General features: G+C 43.8%; 1 long non-coding RNA gene across 1 annotated transcript; it reads right to left on the reverse strand.

The window, feature by feature from the left end:
• Window positions 1-4,113: 4,113 nt before the first annotated feature.
• LOC149333766 (uncharacterized) lies at window positions 4,114-5,768 on the reverse strand. The gene is made up of 3 exons (XR_016284972.1): window positions 5,564-5,768; window positions 5,000-5,064; window positions 4,114-4,259 (listed from the first exon to the last, which is right to left on the reverse strand). It is a non-coding gene; the product is annotated as an uncharacterized LOC149333766 (long non-coding RNA).
• Between the last annotated feature and the right edge of the window lie 2,232 nt (window positions 5,769-8,000).

The following is an 8,000-nucleotide window of genomic DNA, read 5'->3' on the forward strand; positions in this document are numbered from 1 at the left end:
AAACCGGTTCTTAATTAGTTAAAGCAGCCCAACTATGAATACACACAATCTAAACAAGGGTTCATAGCAGAGTTGCATCCAGTTACCTAGAAGGAATACCCACTGCGAGAGTGTGAACTTAGCATTTGGCTCGGCTTGCGATTGGCTGAAAACAATCTGATCATAAGCATAATCCGAAACTTAACATGGCTGCAATTCTACACCTGCATTCCTACTTTCAGCCAAACACTAGCAAAGCCAGATACGAAGTTCACACTTTCTAGCATAGCCGCCAAGGGAATTCTGGGTAGTTTCGTGAGTTTATGGTGCAGTCAGTGCAGCTTTCAAAGTTTAAAATCTTGAGACAGAAGACAGCATCTCCGTCATTTCTCGACATAGGCACATTGAAAAGGCAAGTGCAGTACTGTTTTGCTCAACTCCCCATCTAATGCGAGGATCATGCAATTGTACCAGAGATGCTTGAAAAGCTCCGGTTCGGAGCTACTGCACATCCTCCCTCCGGAACTACCACGTGTGGATTGAATATGTTCACCGCAAACTTGGTCTGCACAACTGCGGTATGGTTTAGGTGCAGCTCAGGTCATTTGCCTCTCAGTTCTGTAAACTTCCCTCGATATTGGTAATGCAGAAAAGTAACTGCAATAATCTAAGCCTAAGCACTTGAAGTTTCCCCGAACAGCAGATCTTAGGAAGCTCTGAACTGAACTTTTTCGAGATTGAGAACATTTCTGTTTTTAAGGCGGAAGCCTTTAATGCCTCATCGTTGTAAGCAGAATTTGTCGACAGAAATGTGACGCTTTTCAATTGGTCGAAACGGTCGTGACGTCACAGCGCGCGAACTTCAAACGGGGCCAACTGTACTTTGGCTAGTAACCATGCAACCAATTACAGGGATCGTACAGTGATGCTTTATGTAAGTGGGAATGAGTTGAGTTAATTGCTTAATTACCTAATTAGCATAATTAGCCTTTCTAGTCAGCTCAGATAAATAAATAAAACCGAGTAGGAAACTAGTCGAGCTCGGGAATCGAACCCCGCTCTCCGGAGAGCGAGACGAGCACGCTACCACTCCGCCATGCCAGCTCGATGGTTTGGAATGAACAAAGGCGCGTCTGGTGAATACGGTGTCTTCGTTCACTCCCATCTTCCTCTCTTCCCGTTACGGCGAGGTTCAGGTGTCTAGCGAGGTATGCGAGGCAGATACATTCCCTTTCCTCAAAAACCAATTTACCGACGAGCAAGGCGTAAAACCGAACGGGCGATGGCGTTCTGTGGACTCCCTGGCAGCACTGCAAGACGCTGTCGCGTTCCACTCTTAGAGGCGAAGCTTAACATCTTAACCACACATCAGTGACACAAGCAGCAAAACTGCGCTTAAGGCTTTCGCCTCACCGCACTTTAGGAGAACAAAGTGCCCCCTGAATTTTTCACATACCGTCTTAGGTCAAGCGTTGCTTAGAACAGCACCATGCTTAAATCTGTTTTGCGTTACGTGCAATTCAAAACGAACCTAAGATTGCAGCTAAATCTGCATTGCATGATAGGCAATTCGAAACCAACTTAAGATAACAGCTTGGCACCATGCTATTTCAAATATGTAGAGCTATGGGATGCAACATGGCTCAAGCACATCATTTGCGCACGCAAAATCACAGTCTACCATTAGCGTTATGGCACACTACCTAGCAGCCACAGGAAGACTACTCTCTACACGATGGAAACGAGCAGCACAAAGGCAGATGCAAAAAACTAATTAGTTCCTTCCTCCAGACTTTAATTCTTTAAAAGAGCTAGATGTTGGGCTAGTTGGATTTGTGACAAATAATACATAATTTTAGCGTAACCAGGACAGGAACACAAAGAACGAAAGACAAACATGAGCGCTAAATCCAAGATACCTTTCACGGCAGGTCACTGAAGCGATGTTAGTCACTAGTCCTTTACGGTCATTTCTGTTGTTACGTTAACTGTTACTTGTTTTATGTATTTTCTGAGGAGTGCATGCCTGAAAGGGTCTTTGTAAAAAAAAAACTGCCTACTACCGTGTCATCCAAGACTGAGTTGAACCTAAAGGGTAACGAAAATAAAAGCAGATCAAGGAACCCACAGCATCTCAGCCATGTCCTTCTTCATCTACTCTGTTGCCCCTCCAAGCTACATATTCCCATCATGGACACAAACGATATCGCCAAGCCGTACATTTTGCTACTCTGTGTCACCTGAGCGATCTTTCCGAGCCCGATGATCTTACGTGGGAGCTCATTGGGACAAGACTATGCACTCTGTAGCTTCACTCTATCTGGAGAGAGAAATAGGGCATCACCTGGATCAATTAAAATCTGACATGGACCACACATCGCCATAAAATGCAATTCATTTCAAAGAAATTGAATGATGGTAAAAATTGGGTTCAACTTTAATTGAGGACAATGCTGCGAGCTGTGGAAATTTTTGCTTTGGTTTGATTTATGGAAGTTTAACATCCCCAAACAACTCAGGCTATGAAAGATGTCGTAGTGAAGGGCTCCAGAAATTTACACCACCTGAGGTTCTTTAACATGCACTGACATCGCACAATATGCAGGTCTCTAGCATTTCATGAAATCGCAGGTGAAAATGAAGCAACAAATAATAGAGCTACTAATATATGACATGTGAAAATAATGCACCGACGAAAAATTTGATCAGAAAACTGTTTGACCTATGTTGTTGACTTCTTATAGTTCATGGATCCTATACCACTCTCCAGAATGAAAGGGCTCTAAAACACTTTTCAAACATGGGAAACAACTCCTGATGAAAGCACATCAAATATACCGTATTTACTCGCATAATAGGCGCACCCCTAGCTTGGTCGCCAAAAATCAGATTTTTTTATTTCCACGCATAATAGGCGCACCCCGAACTTGGCACTGTGACCAATACTGTATTTACACGATTGCAAGCCGACGCCTCGCCGCCCCTCGCCCCCCAGTCTTTATTTTAACAAAGTTTTTGCTGAACTGGCTACTAGTCCTCACTAGTGCTGCTGCCGTCGCAACTGCTTCGGACCCACAGCACGTGCAGCGACATCGCGTAGAACAGCCGCACACAGTTTTCAGGGATGCTCACTTTAAACGTCTGTTTGGAAAGCTTTATCTCCAGCCGGAAACGTTCCCGACTTAGGCCCGCGAAAACACCGACGAAAATTTAGGCACGCCACAGTCGCAACTGCCGCACACTTGCCGTGTTCGAGAGCAAACTCCCAGCCGTGTAGCTATTAAGGTGTTTGGCCGTCGAGCTCAAACAGCAACGCTCGGCGGCAAAGCCATAAACCACGATGAACTGACGCGCTACCGCAGATCCCGGCACTTAACACCTTCCTCTGTGCTTGACAACAACAACAACAAAAAAAAGTGGAGCTGTTGATGCTGATGGCGATATAGATAGCGGAAGCTCGCGGCGGAAGAAATTGTTGATGATGATGATGATGGATGGATGGATGGATGGATGGATGGATGGATAGGAGCGCCCCCTTTGAAACGGGGTGGTGGCAATTGCCACCATGCTCAGCTTTTTTTTTATTTTTTTCTGTTTACTGTGTTGGCAATTCTCATTAAGATTCTCCATCACCTTTGCCTACGGTTTCCTACAATTCTAACCTTATGCCACATCTCTGCTTTTCAGCCACCAATCCTCCAATCGCTTTTTGCTGACTTCCACTGCAGATTTATTTACATGACCATTGTTATCTTTAAACCCTACCCAATCAACCAGTGTACATTCATCGGACGTCCGAAGTATGTCCTTTACTGGATGTACGGATATCCGTGGGAGATCCGCCGACGTCCAGCGGGTCTCGCACGGACCTCCGACGGAGGTACAAATATAATTATTTAGACTGCCGACAGATATCCATCTCGGATATCCGCCGGCGGATCTTTTGAGGATATTTGCAGGTAATGCATTCTTCACCATCATGAGGCAAGCCAGAACTACAACCACCAATCAGTGTACCTCGTAGGGCCACATGGGCTTATTAAAAGCCCGCAGAGTGTCTGAAATCGGACATACACCTTGCTGTATGTAATATGCATGAATCTGTAAAGCAATCGACCAAAATGACAAAGCATATCAAAGTCTGGATGATTTTATTATGACATAAATGCCGTCTTCAGTCTTCATGAGGAATTCATCAAGCTGGCCATACATTTAGTTAACGCAGCAGGAAGGATACTGTACAGACCATGATGAATTTGTAGCCAAGCCGGGGACGTCTTCTGCAGAAAACAGTAAACACTAAGTTCAGAATATGTCATTAAAGCAAGCGAATTTGACAGACACCATTCAGTTCTATGCAGTAACTCCACCGTGCCAAGTAAATTAGTCATCTGTAGCTCCGAAAGCATGTTTACATCTTGAACAACTAGCAAGTTGTAAACAACAGAGGTGAGAATATTTCTTGCAATACAAAATATTTTGCTTTTCCAAAAAAACTGCGAAAACAAATGCCCCACTGCAGAGCTTTGTACCAGTTCATGAAAAATGTGTTTACATTGCTGTGTTTACATTGCAAGACACCACAGCTACTCCCACAGGCAGTCACTTCCACACTGATGGTCAAAAAAATTCAAGTGTAAGAGTAGGGATCCTTACCACACCGTTGCAAGCTAGCTAATGACTTAGGTTGGGCACAAGGTACACTCATAGAGAAAAGTTTGCTGGATGTAGATTTTCTGAAAATATTTATTTTTGCATTGCCTCGCCAGGCAGTCAGCTGAAATTTGTTCAATACGATTGAGTATCCATGTCCTCTCATGATTCTAGCTCTTTTGATTAAATTGCTCTGGCTAACAGCACAGAGAAATTATTTTACAAAGAACTCTCATCCCACAAATTTTTATCCATTAGTGTACAAGAACACTGCAGTATAGCTAGATACCCTCCGCTGCACAGAGCAAACAGAAGGAAACTATCCATTATCTGGCAGGGTGAAACTTGCACTGTAGTTCAAACTTACCTGAAGGTTGCTGCTGTACGCTGCAGGTACTATATAGCTGCTAGCTTAGGTCAGTCACATCCACACTGTATAGACAAGAAAATAAAGTATGAGAGAGCAACTTATACACCACGTTGTCAACGATGCAGCAAAACACAATCTCTGTCGAAACTACAATGCCCACAGAGTTCACTGATGAATCACGCATCAGGGCACTGACAGCATATTTGATGATCCACAGCTGCACAGGAGTAAGGAAGAGAGGTCTGGTCACAATCCAGGAACATGTGGCTCTAGGGGTGTCATATATGGTCCTGCTATCTGGCTCAGCATTGAGCCCTGTGCGCATAACATGTTTGGCAAAGTTATACCAAAGCACTGCAAGAGCTCATTGATTGGGAAGTGAAAAATGTGTGACTGAAGCTCGCAAACTTAACACAACAGTTAAGCTGTCCTAAACAATGCTACTGCACAGTGCAAAGTACTGTGTAGTGGATGGTTGGAGACTTCCATTTGGCAAGCCTAATGAACAAATTGATAAGCTGTGGAAGTATGAACAACTTTTATATGACATTTTCAACCTACCTGTGCTTTCCATGGCTTGGCATAATTAATGTAGGCACCAATACACTCGGTAGCCGGGCCACATCCACACTGCAAAGGCAACAGAAAAGTAAGAAAAACTCAGTCGCGAAGCACTGAAAAACTAACACTATGCTTTTCCTGCGCTCTGTTTTATCGCAGTTATGAACCTACGCGCAATTGCCTTAAGATTCACACCATGCAACTGCACACCGCCTCAACTTTTTTTCACAAACACGAGAAACGTTTGCGGCAGCTAATGCATCCCAGCAAACCACAAACCTCCCATAGATGTCCAGATTAAGTCTGAACGTCTATGTACCAAACCAAAATCTCTCAGACGTCTTATCTACCAACCTTTTTTCGTGGAAAAGCTGCAGACGTACCCACGACATCATATCTGCCTTAACCTAGACTTCTCGTAGATATTACTTGTCACGTCCTGGGTATGTAAGCGAGATATATAATTTAAGAATTCCATATTTTTCAATCGTTCGATATTTCGTGTTGCCTTACTGCATTTAATGTTTGAAATCGCTGTTGACTACAAATTGGAGGCATGACCAGCGCTGCCTGTGTTTTTGTGTTTTTTCGTGCTCGCTTCACGGCAACATTATCCTGCCTAGAAAGAAGAAAAATACGGGAAGTAGTAAAGACAAATCTGAATGCACACGCATCAGGTTTCTGACTCAACTGTACGCAGTTGGTTTGAAATGCAAGTCACTTTGGTCAGGATTCACATTGTTATTTCATTACTATTCTTACATTCAATTTATACCTTGTGCTACAGCCTGCAAGCTATCTCAACCACGCTGAAAAGTGATGACACACTAAAAAACTTGTTATTTAGCAGCCAGGACTATATAATAACCATTTTTTTCTGATTAAGCATGTTTTATTCAACTTATCCAACTATTTAAAATGCAAGAATTGGTTCAGTTCAATTTTTGGGAGTTATTTTTTTTTCAAAAATGTCTTAAATCTGCTAATCGCGCTAGCAATGATAACTATTGGAATGTTGAGCTGAGGAAAGCTTAGGCATTTGTGTTGCTGAATGTGTGACCTCATATTTCTTGAGAATAAACTTCTTGAGTCCCGCTTCTTATCATCATGTCAACACTGTAATCATGTCCACTGCCGGCCAAAAATTTCTCCGTTAACCCTGTGCCAGCGGCGGCCCCCTTATCCCAGCAAACTTCCGAATCTCATCTGCCCACCTGCCCTGATCCTCTCTGCTGTGCTTGCATTCTCTCTGAATCCAGCCCGTTACCCTAATGATAATTGGTCATCTTGCCTTCATGCTACATGCGCTGCCCATATGCCTGTTCTATGCTGCGGACAGGTGGCGGCCGGGAAAGTGCGGTGAATTGTCTAAGCCGCCATCGCGTTGTAGTTCGTATCGTATTTTATCAATAATAGCGCAAACTACGCATGGCGATTGCAGCTGTGAAAAAAGTAATATGCTACAATTTAAAAATAGTTAACTTATTTTTCATGCCACACCAAGCCTGCTACTAAGTACAAAAAAGAGACGATACAAAATATGTGACAGTTTCGCACATCCGCACGAGGCTAGGTTCAGCCATGGCGGCAGTGGTAGAGCGCAGCGAGTGTGCGATTTCAATCGTGTTCCGTGGGAACATTGTGCTTGAAGAACCTCGACACAGAATTAATTATTCCCTTAATATTGCTGGCGAGATTGTTCAACCGTTCTTTCCTTGATGGAGCTGAAGGAAGACAGTTTGCTTGCTTTTACTACTCGGCGAAGTGGACCCTACAGTACGAATTAGGACTACAAGTCGTTTTCACCGGCTGGGATCGTGACCTTTCTTGGTGCGTACTCAGTCTCAGTTTACTCATTGAAGTGTATTTTATGCTATTTTTGCGTTCGTAATGAAGAAATTCTAACGCATTTATCGGCACGTTATATTTTTACGCTCACTCGTTTGGCTGTTTTGCCAAACTCGCTGTGTATTGAAACAAAGGCTGGTGATGTATGCAACTGGCCTCTACTACCGAAATGTGGGCATGCGTTCGGATGGTGTGCCGAAGTGCGTGCGCAAGCACACTCCGCTCAGCACGACTGCCTTTTAGTGCTGCAAGGGCAACCTTTCACGCTTCATAGACTTGCGTCGGTAAAAGTGGCGTAAATTACTGGGTTTGTTTGTTGTGGTTGCTGTGCCATTCTCTTGTCACCTGTAAAAGTGAACAATTATGCTTTCTTTTGCAGCAACCCTGGCCTATTGGGCTCGGCTGAAGAGTATTGATGCCAACGCAGCTGTTAACCTGACGATTATGCTCAACGAGAAGATTCAGTGAAAGTGCCGAGCGCAATAAAATACTGACGCACTAGGAAGTCATCTGCAGTGTTTTGGGCTCCCATGATGGCCATGTACTCGCTTACTCAACTGTATTTGAGCTAGCTGGAGTGCTTGGACGT

The sequence above is a fragment of the Amblyomma mixtum genome, chromosome 8 (genome assembly GCF_055824585.1).
Source record: "Amblyomma mixtum isolate Tamu chromosome 8, ASM5582458v1, whole genome shotgun sequence".
NCBI classification, from domain to species: Eukaryota; Metazoa; Arthropoda; class Arachnida; order Ixodida; family Ixodidae; genus Amblyomma; species Amblyomma mixtum.